Source organism: Spinacia oleracea, chromosome 5 (assembly GCF_020520425.1).
Source record: "Spinacia oleracea cultivar Varoflay chromosome 5, BTI_SOV_V1, whole genome shotgun sequence".
NCBI classification, from domain to species: domain Eukaryota; kingdom Viridiplantae; phylum Streptophyta; class Magnoliopsida; order Caryophyllales; family Amaranthaceae; genus Spinacia; species Spinacia oleracea.
Genome location: NC_079491.1, coordinates 27,801,927 through 27,812,800, shown reverse-complemented (window position 1 = coordinate 27,812,800; position 10,874 = coordinate 27,801,927). Strand labels below are relative to the sequence as shown.

The window sequence follows — 10,874 nt, the reverse complement described above, 5'->3', positions numbered from 1 at the left end:
TCACAAAGTCAATATGGTGGCCATCCATCTGAGGAACCCACCAGCCATTTGCAGAGGTTCAACCAACTGTGTGGTACTATCAAGCATCAAGGGGTCACTCAAGACCAATTGAAAGTCATGTTGTTTGGTTTTAGCCTTCGTGATAAGGCTCAGACATGGTTGAATGATGTCAAGGAGACAGAGTGGAGTGTTATTTCACAGGCCTTCCTAGAAGAATTCTTTCCACCCACCAAGACTGCTGAAATAAGGCATAAGCTGACTACATTCACTCAAGAACCTGGTGAATCACTTCGAGAAGCCTGGGATAGATTCAAGGCTTTGCAGCGGTCGTGTCCGCATCACAACATTGAAAAATGGTTCTTGGTTCAGATTTTCTACCATGGTTTGCAAGATGAAACAAAGAACACGGTTGATTCTGCTGCTGGGGGTGTTTTTCTTGACAAAGAAGTGGATGCAGGTTATGATTTTCTTGCCAATTTAGCTGCCAACCATTACAGCACCACCAGATCCACATCTAAGAAGGGAAAATTGGATGTCGATGCTTATGCTCTATTGTCCTCACAAGTGGCAGCCTTGAACCTGAAGATCGATTCTTTGAAGGCTCCTCAGTCTAGTACTCCCCCAGTGAGTATTAATGCTATGTCTAGTGTAGCTCCAGTGACAACTTCTTACTGCGAAGTATGTGGAATCCAAGGTCACTTTGGTCATGAGTGCTCTTATAGTTTACAGGATACTACGCAATTGGAGCAAGTGAATGCTTTTCAACAGAGACAACCCAATGACCCATATTCCAATTCATTTAATCCGGGTTGGAGGAATCATCCAAATTTCTCATATCGGGGCAACAATGTTCAGAATCCTCAACCCCAGCAACAATGGTCGCAACCACAGTTCCATCCACCTCAACCACATGTTGCTAGGCCTCCATTTCAACAAGGAGCCTCACATAATGCCCCCCCGGGGTTTAATAGGCCCCCGCATCAAGGATATCAACAACCCCCTCAGAGCAGTGCTACTCCAGAGCCTAACATGGGTGATCTGTATAAGCTCGTTGCAAATATGCAGAAGACCGCAGAGATAGCTCAAAAGAACCATGATGAGAGAATCAAAGAGTTGAAGAATCAGAATAGAATGTTGGAGAATCAAGTTGCTCAACTTGCTGACATTCTATCTCAAAGGCAACCGGGTACACTACCAGGGCAACCTACTCCGCCCCAGAACAGAGAAAGTGCCAATGCTATCACTCTTAGAAGTGGCACTAAATATAATGGACCCCCGATGCCCACTGATGATGCAACTCTTGCTAAGGAGAACACAGATGGACCAGGGAAAGCAATTGATGCAGAGCCTCAAGTCCTGGAAGTTGGTAATGCTGATGATGTTGGTGCAAATAAGGGGAAAGAGAAGAATTCTGATTCTCTCCCTATTGTGCCTAAGTTACCTTTCCCTCACCGGATGCAGAAAACTAAGGTTGATCAACAGCTTGGTAAGTTCTTGGCAATGGTCAAGAATCTTGAGGTAACGGTCCCTTTTGCTGATTTAATATCTCAAGTTCCTGTTTATGCAAAATTTTTGAAAGAGATGATCACTAAGAAAAGGGATTATGGTGGTGTGGAGAGAGTCGCTCTAACTGAAGAGTGTAGTGCCATATTGCAAAATAAGTCTCCACCCAAACTTAAGGATCCGGGTAGTTTTTCCATCCCCTGTCATGTAGGTGCATTGTTCATTGATAAAGCATTATGTGATTTAGGTGCAAGTGTGTCTGTCATGCCCCTTTCTGTCTGTAATAGGTTGAATATGGGAAAACTAAAATGCACACAAATCACTTTGCAAATGGCAGATCGTTCTATAAAATATCCTTTAGGTATTTTGGAGGATGTTCCTGTCCGGGTGGGAAAATTCTACATTCCTGTTGATTTTGTGGTGCCAGATATGGAGGAGGATAGTCAAATCCCCATAATTTTGGGTAGGCCATTTTTATGTACTGCATGTGCTGTTATTGATGTCAAGTCTGGGTCTCTTACTTTGAGTGTTGGTGATGATACTGTTACTTTTAATCTAACCAATGCTGTGAAGTCTCCTATGCTTGAGAATACTTGTTGCAGGATTGATATTGCAGAAGAGATTTCTCTAGACAACATTCCTAGAATGTTGTATGATGATCTATTGCTGGCGACTCTCACCTTGGAAGCCCATAAAGGAGAAGGAGATTGTGAGATTGATTCCTTGATCTCGGATTTAGATGGAATTGAAGTTGAGAAGGTCGATGGTTTTGAGGTATTGGCAACTGTTTGCTCTATTTCCGAGCCACAGGTAACGAAGGTAGAACTAAAACCATTACCATCTCACCTTAAATATGCATTTCTTGATGATAATGAGGATTTTCCTGTGATCGTTAATGCTGCACTCGACGATAGCCAGCTTTCTAAGCTTCTGACCGTGCTACGTATGCACAAAAAGGCAATCGGGTATAGCATTGACGATCTCAAGGGCATTAGTCCTAACTTTTGTATGCATAGAATTAACTTGGAAGCAGATCACCGCCCTCGCATACAGCCACAACGTCGTTTGAATCTTAATATGCAAGATGTGGTGAGAAAAGAGGTAGTGAAACTACTTGATGCGGGCATCATCTATCCCATTTCAGATTCTAAATGGGTGAGCCCGGTGCAAGTCGTTCCTAAGAAGGGGGGGACAACGGTCGTTAAGAATGATAAGGATGAGCTTATCCCCACTCGTGTTGTCACAGGTTGGCGTATGTGTATAGATTATAGAATGTTGAATACGACCACCTTGAAGGATCACTTTCCCCTCCCCTTTATTGACCAGATGCTAGAAAGATTAGCAAAACACAACTTTTTCTGTTATTTGGATGGATATTCAGGTTTCTTTCAGATTCCCATTCACCCAGACGACCAGGAGAAGACGACGTTCACCTGTCCATATGGAACTTTTGCATACCGCAGAATGCCGTTTGGTTTGTGCAACGCCCCTGCTACATTTCAAAGGTGTATGATGGCCATCTTTTCTGACTTCATCGAGGATATCATGGAGGTATTTATGGATGATTTTAGTGTTTATGGTTCTGACTTTGATGTATGCTTGCATAATCTTTCTAAAGTGCTTAAACGTTGTTCTGACGTGAATTTGGTATTGAACTGGGAAAAGTGCCACTTTATGGTCAATGAAGGAGTGGTACTTGGTCATCTTATTTCTGAGCGTGGCATCCAAGTTGACCGAGCAAAAATTGAGGTGATCGAGAAACTTCCCCCTCCCGTGAATGTCAAGGGAGTGAGGAGTTTTCTCGGTCATGCGGGTTTCTATCGCCGTTTCATAAAAGATTTTTCTAAAATTGCGAAACCCCTCACTCAATTACTGCTCAAGGATGCCACATTTGAGTTCACTGATGCTTGTTTGGAGTCTTTTGACAGGATAAAGAAAGCATTGATAACTGCTCCGATCATTCAGCCTCCGGATTGGGATTTGCCGTTCGAAATTATGTGTGATGCGAGTGATTATGCTGTTGGAGCAGTGCTTGGCCAAAGAAAGAACAAGGTGTTGCATGCCATCTATTATGCAAGCAAAACCTTGGACGGAGCTCAGATGAATTATGCTACTACTGAGAAAGAGCTCCTTGCGGTTGTTTATGCACTTGACAAATTTCGGACGTATCTTGTTGGTTCGAAAGTCATTATACACACTGATCATACCGCTTTGAAGTATTTGTTGGCCAAGAAAGAGGCCAAACCAAGACTTATTCGATGGATTCTTCTTCTCCAGGAGTTTGATTTAGAGATTCGGGATAAGAAGGGTGCTGAGAATGTTGTTGCAGATCATCTCTCTCGGTTGAAATTTCAATCTAGCGCAGACGGGCCTATCAATGATTCTTTTCCTGATGATCATCTATTCTCTGTGTCTACTCAATCCCCATGGTATGCGGACTTTGCGAACTATTGTGTTGGTGGCTCCCATCCTCCGGAATTGACATATCAACAACGTAAGAGATTCTACCATGATGCTAAGCGGTATTTTTGGGATGATCCACATTTGTATCGGAAGTGTGCCGATGGTATGTTTCGTAGGTGTGTAGCGGATTGGGATACCCACGGGGTTCTTAAGCATTGCCACAGTTTACCTTCTAGTGGCCATCTTGGTGCTATTCTGACCGCCCATCGAACTCTTCAAAGTGGTTTCTATTGGCCTTCTATATTCAAGGATGCTCGTTTCTTTTGCAATGCATGTGATGAATGTCAACGGACGGGCAATGTTTCGAAAAGGCAAGAGCTACCACAGACCGGAATTCTTGAAGTTGAGCCATTTGATGTATGGGGCATTGATTTTATGGGACCGTTCCCTTCTTCATGTGGGAATCGGTACATCTTGGTTGTCGTTGATTACGTTACAAAGTGGGTGGAAGCTATTGCATCGCCAACCAACGACTCTAACGTCGTAAAGAATCTTTTCAAGAAAATCATCTTTCCGCGCTTTGGAGTCCCAAGGGTCGTGATTAGTGATGGGGGTTCCCATTTTCATCAAAGGACTTTTAAGGCTCTTCTGAAGAAGCACAGAGTTACTCAAAAGGTTGGCATGGCTTATCATCCTCAAACGAGTGGCCAAGTCGAAGTTTCTAATCGACAGATCAAGAGAATTCTCAAAAAAGTGGTCAACAAGTCTCGAAAAGATTGTCGTTGAAGTTGGATGACACATTGTGGGCGTTGCGCACGGCCTACAAGACTCCGTTGGGGACAACTCCGTATAGGTTGGTGTATGGCAAAGCTTGTCATTTACCAGTTGAAATGGAATATCTCTCTACTTGGGCCGTCAAGGAGATCAATATGGATTTAGAAGCGGCCGGTGAAGCGAGACTTCTTCAATTGAATGAGCTAGATGAACTACGGTTTGAAGCTTACGAGAATCATAGGCTCTATAAGGAGCAAACGAAGAAGTTTCATGATAAGATAATTCAAAAACGGGAGTTCAACATCGGTGATAAGGTCTTGCTTAATAATTCACGACTACGGCTTTTTCCAGGAAAGCTTAAGTCTAGATGGTCCGGACCTTTTACTATCACCGAAGTCAAGGAACGTGGAGCTATTGAGGTTGCTAGTGAAAATGGCACCAAGTTCAAAGTGAACGGTCAACGTTTGAAGCTATACACTGAAGGAGCGTTTATTGGAAAATTGGAGACGATCTATCTCTCCGATCCACCCACCGACGCTTGAGTATTGAGGTTTGGAGTCAAGCTAATGACTTAAAACGAGCGCTTATCGGGAGGCAACCCGATTTCTAACTCTTTTTCTTTTCAATTTCTTTCATTTAATTCTATTTTTAATCTAATTTATTTTATTTATTTGGTTAATTTATTAAAAAAAAAAGTATATAAACAACAAAAGAACAAAAATATTTTATTTTTGAGTTCACTTGAATTCATTTATTTATTTATTTATTTTCGTATTTTTTTAATTATTTTATTTTTAGATTAGTTTTTCATTCATCGTAATTTTTAATTTATTTTTGCGTGTTTTAATTTTACTAACGATTCTAATATTTGAGTTTAGTGGTGTTTGAATTTTTTTTTAGGATGTGTAGGTGCACGATCAAGCTATTCCGAGAATTTTGATGCATCGACAAGCTGTAGCAGCTCCTCGTGTGACCGCGTTTCCCAGCGCCTATCCAGCGTGCTCGCTGGCCTATATCCATCTCCAATTGAGAGCTACTGCTTTGCGCGCTGGGGAACAAGCGAGGGCGCTGGCTCATTTTATTGCACGTTCAATGGCATCCCAGCGAGGGATCTCTCGCCTGCAGCGAGGGATGTCCCGCTGCGCCATGGCTATGCTGCCCGTATCTCCTCGCGTTGCTCATTCCGTATGCGCCAGCCAGCCCGCCTCGCCTAGCATTCGTTGCTCGCAGCACCAACGAGCGCTGGCTCGACGCCAGCGAGAGAGCTCGCGCAGTACCAGCGAGCGCTGGCTCGATGCCAGCGAGAGAACTCGCGCACCCCTCGCGCCCTGCCAGCTCGCAGCACCAACGAGCACTGGCTCGACGCCAGCGAGAGAGCTCGCGCAGTACCAGCGAGCGCTGGCTCGATGCCAGCGAGAGAGCTCGCGCACCCCTCGCGCCCTGCCAGCCCGTAGCACCCGCTCTTCATCGTGCACGATCCTCGCGCCCACAAACAGCCCACCCACACCTCCTTTCGCTCACACTCGCCTCTCTTTCACCCTCATTGTCCATCACTCTCCATCTCCATCACCCACCATCACCCCACTCACCAACATCCCACCGCCAGCCACCCACACAAACTACCGGCGGTCGGCGACCACCCCTGTTGCCGGCGCCGCCCTAGCCCAGCCACCCACCCTCAACAATCCTTCACCTTTTTCCCCACTTTAACACCATAAAGCCTAGACTTAATCAATTTGGGGGTTTTTGTTTCTCATAATTGGAGCTCAAATTGGTTGAATTGTGAACTTCATAAGGGTCAAAGGAGGAGATTTACATCAATTTCATGCTCTATTCATCACCAAATTGGTAGTAAGATTCGAATTACTCCCTCTATTTTACACTTTGACATTATTCAAGAATTTCTATGCTTATGGTTAAATTGAATTACATGAATTACTTGATTGTCAATTGAAATTGATTGAGGGACAAATTGCTTCATTGTGAATTCTGGTTTCATTGATTTGATTGTTGCTTGGAGTACCGGAGTTTTGATTTACTTGGATTATTAGCATTGTTGATTGCGGTGACACTTATCACAGATTTCATACACCATGACACCACCAAGACGCTCAAATCCTAAGCGTAATGCCACTAAACCAACTGCACCCAAACCTGCCACATTGAAAAAGCCACCCACCCCAAAACACCCACCATCAAAAGTCACCACACCCATATTACCACCACCCTTACAAGCCCCCACACCCATAATACCATCACCACCACCACATCTAAATCCTGAGCTTCGCCAACAATCTTTGCTAGCCGCCTTGCACAAAAGACCGGTCCGTTCTACACTTTTCTACTCCATAGATGCGGCTACCAAATTGGGACTTCATTCTAGTATTGACGAACTTCTTTCTGGTTCGTCTTGGGAGAAATTTCTTGGTATTACTGAGCTTACTTTTGCAGATTGGACTTATGAATTCCTAGCTTCCTTTGAGTTTAAAGGAGAGCCCTCAAAGATGTATTTTAAACTTGGTGGTGTAGCTCGTGAATTGACTGTCGATGAGGTAAATGATATATTTGGATGGGAGAAAGGATGCTTAATTGATTCATACGGGTTCAACACCTTCTTGGATGACAAGATAGGCGAGGATGGTACACCTTGTGATCTCTCCCACTTTTGGTTTCGAATAACTGGAAAAAAGGATTGGAATCCCGGCCATAGCAAGTGTGGCTCGATCATCAATCCTTCCCTCAGATTACTCCATCGGGTGATTAAGAGTGTCTTCTACCCTAAAAAGGAGATGAATCAAGTCACCTCATCTGACCTCAGACACTTATTGGCTTTCACTATTGAAAGGACCCCGGACTTTCCTACGATTGATTATGGTTCTTTCTTGGTCTCAGCTTTTCATACTGCTCGCAACAGATATGTTGGAGATATCCATTGTGGCGGTTTTATCACTAGTATTGCCAAGCATTTTGGGTTGTCAACTGAGGGCAAGAAGCCGGTTTCATCGAAAAACTATTTGCTTGATATTAAGGCATTGGGTCGTTTTGGTTGGCTCAAAGAAACAGGAGATCGTTATATTTGGAACGTGAAACGAGGGGGACACCGCCTGGCCGACTCCCCTTATGCCTATCTCCCGTGTTCTCGAGCGGATCTCACTACCTCGGGATGTTTGACATTCTCACCTGACTTTCGACGATCCGGGAGCCGGACGGCAGACTCTGCGCGTCCACCCCCCGGACCCTCAGTGAGTCCTCCTGCGTCTCCCATTGCTGCTACCCTCGAGGGTCCGACATCACCTACTCCTATTACTGGCTCTGTACCATTTGAGCACCAGCTGGGTGCCTTTGTTTCGCTCTGCAAAACTTTTCATACTGCTGTCTTTGAGCGTCTCTCTGCTCTTGACGACCAGGTTGCCTCTTTGCGACAGGATGTTTCCACCATTCTTGCACGGCTTCCAGCTCCTGCCCCGACTCTTGCTGAGTGAGTCGTTCCTTTTCTTTTCCCTTGCATTACTATGTATTGTCGCAGTGAGGTCACTGCATCATTCTAGCTTGGGGGAGGGATATTCTATCCTTTATTGCTTTCTTAGTGTACTTTTTATCGCTTTCATAGGTGTTGTACGCTTTGTACCATCCATTAGGGGTGGGAGTTTACGTGCAACGAAAAAAATGTACTGCTTTCTTAGTATTATTGATTAGTTTAGTTGTTTTTCTTTACGTGCATTCATACTTCTTTATACCCTACATAGTGTATTTGACCTTCAAACCATGTTCGGACTTTATTTGACTCTCTGGAGCTTCTCTTGAACTTAGTTATGATTCTGAAATTCAGTCGGTTGTGCTATACATTGATAACTCCTTGGCATTGTATGAACCAATTGAATGGTATGCGGTAAGATGTTGGTCTCGTGTCAAGAATAGCTAGCCAATTACCTTGTAGGTCACCTTACTATGTGTTTGCGTGATTGATGTGACTTGTTATCGTATGATTTTGGCTTGAGATTCATTAGTAGTTTAGTTGCAACTCACGCATGCCGCGTATGACAGAGGCCATTCTCTTAGGAAGCCTTCAGACGAATTTAGAAACATCAGTTCCTGCCTTTCATACCCATGTTGTAGCCTTGTCCGTTTATTCTTTTAACTCCACAAAATTGAGCCCTATTAGCCCCGTTGGTTACTTATCCCGAGTCTAGCTTGGGGGAGCTTCGGTGTTCGTAATGGTTTCGTTGATGTTGATTGATTGGCACACTAAGTCAATAGTTCGTGGTTCGAGGCTATGTTTGGATTTGTGGTTCGGAAATGGTGTATATTATTGTTGGCACCCAAGCTTATAACAGTTAGAATTAGATTTATCTATGTACTTTCGATTTCATTCTTTAGTTTCATTTTCAAAAAATAAAAAAAAAAAAAAAAAAAAAAGAAAAGAAAAATCAAAAATACGTTTTTCGTTTTTGTATTTAGTTTGAAGGCAAGGAAAGGGGATTGAACAAAGATCATTGACATTATATTATGTTTTTCCCCTTGGTCATATATAACTTGGTTGATTGTTCGGGTTTCATGGTTCGACGGAGTTGGATTTTCGGCATTATCACGCCGACGCATATAGTTCACATTTGCTCCCCAAGTTGGACCTTACTCTCACTTTTTCCCAAATTATATCCTACCCTTCCTTTCCACCTAGCCCCATTACAAGCTTATTATAAAGACCTCTTGATCGGCATGTTTGTTTTGTGAATAAGCGAAAATTGTTTCTTGCTATTGTCATCTTACCCCGCGTTGCATCATATATTCATATTCTACAAAGTATGCGGCGACGACTAGCTTGATTGAGAACGGTTTGTGGCTAAGCTTGGTTGTTTCAATTGTGGATCATGATGCTTTGTGGTTCTATTTGTATCCGAGCTAAATTTCTGTCTTAATAACTTTGTTTGATTGTTTGCCCGAGAGTTGAGTAGGTTTGTTCAGGTTCAATGAAAGTCATGTGCGTCTCATTTCTCTGTTTTCGGTCTAGTGTTGCTTGGGGACAAGCAACAGTTTAGCTTGGGGGAATTTGATGAATCATATTTATATAGGGTATTCTAGGCTCATTTAGGTTGCATTTCTAGGCATTCGTCTCATTTTAGTTGCATTTAGAGTCATAATTGCATAAGTCGTCGTTATTGTACTCTATTACGCTCCGTTTGTGTTTTCTTTGATATTTCAGGTGATTTTACAATCATTTGGGTGCTTTCGGAGTGTTTGGAGGTGGAACGAATGATCACCGGATGGTTTGAGTCGGAGACGAAGTGTTTGATCGGAGAATTGAGTTTTCCGGGGATGATTAACTCGATGTATCGCTTGTGCATAGCCTCGCAAGATCCCCCGTTGGCTCGCAAGATCCCTCGTTGGCTCGCAAGATCCCTCGTTGGCTCGCAAGATATCTATCGTAGGCTCGCTACATTTATCGTTGGCTCGCTACATCTATCGTCGTGCCTCATCGCTTCATGGTTGCTTGCTTCACTAGGCCAGCGAGGGATGGCTCGCTAGCTCCCTCGCTGCCTCGTTGCTCGTCGCCTTGGCCTGCTATGCATCTCACTAGGCCAGCGAGGGATGGCTCGCTAGCTCCCTCGCTGCCTCGTTGCTCGTCGTCTTGTCTTGCTGTACTTCACTAGACCAGCGAGGGATGGCTCGCTAGCTCCCTCGCTGCCTATAGCTTCGTCGCTTAGCTTGCTACACACACGCGCAGGGCAGCGAGGGATGGCTCGCTAGCTCCCTCGCTGCTCTACCTTCTTGCTAGTCGCTCATCATGATGCCAGCGAGGGATGGTGCGCGAGATCCCTCGCTGCCCATGCCTCGCCATCTATCTTCCCGTGTGCGCGGCTCGTGCTCGGGTTTGGCTGCCACATCATCGCTCCATCGACCAATCATCGACGACTTTTATTTTTTATTTTCATATTTATTTATTTATTTTATTTTAGAAAATAGGAGCATATAAATACTCAAGGGAACTAATTTATTTCCCTCATGTTATTATTTCCTTAGAATTCTTTTAAACGCTCAGTTTTATTTCTCTCTCTACACATTATTGAGCCCTAGTTCATTCCATTCAATTAATCAATATAGAGGTATTTTTCATAATTTCTTTTGCTTTAATTTATTATTATTGTTTTCGTTCCTTAGTTTAATTTTTCCTTTGATTATGAAATTCATGTTTATTA

General features: G+C 43.7%; 1 non-coding gene across 1 annotated transcript; it reads right to left on the bottom strand.

Moving 5' to 3' along the window:
• Positions 1 to 241: 241 nt before the first annotated feature.
• Positions 242 to 347, bottom strand: LOC130462264 (small nucleolar RNA R71). The gene has a single exon (XR_008922362.1). It is a non-coding gene; the product is annotated as a small nucleolar RNA R71 (small nucleolar RNA).
• Between the last annotated feature and the right edge of the window lie 10,527 nt (positions 348 to 10,874).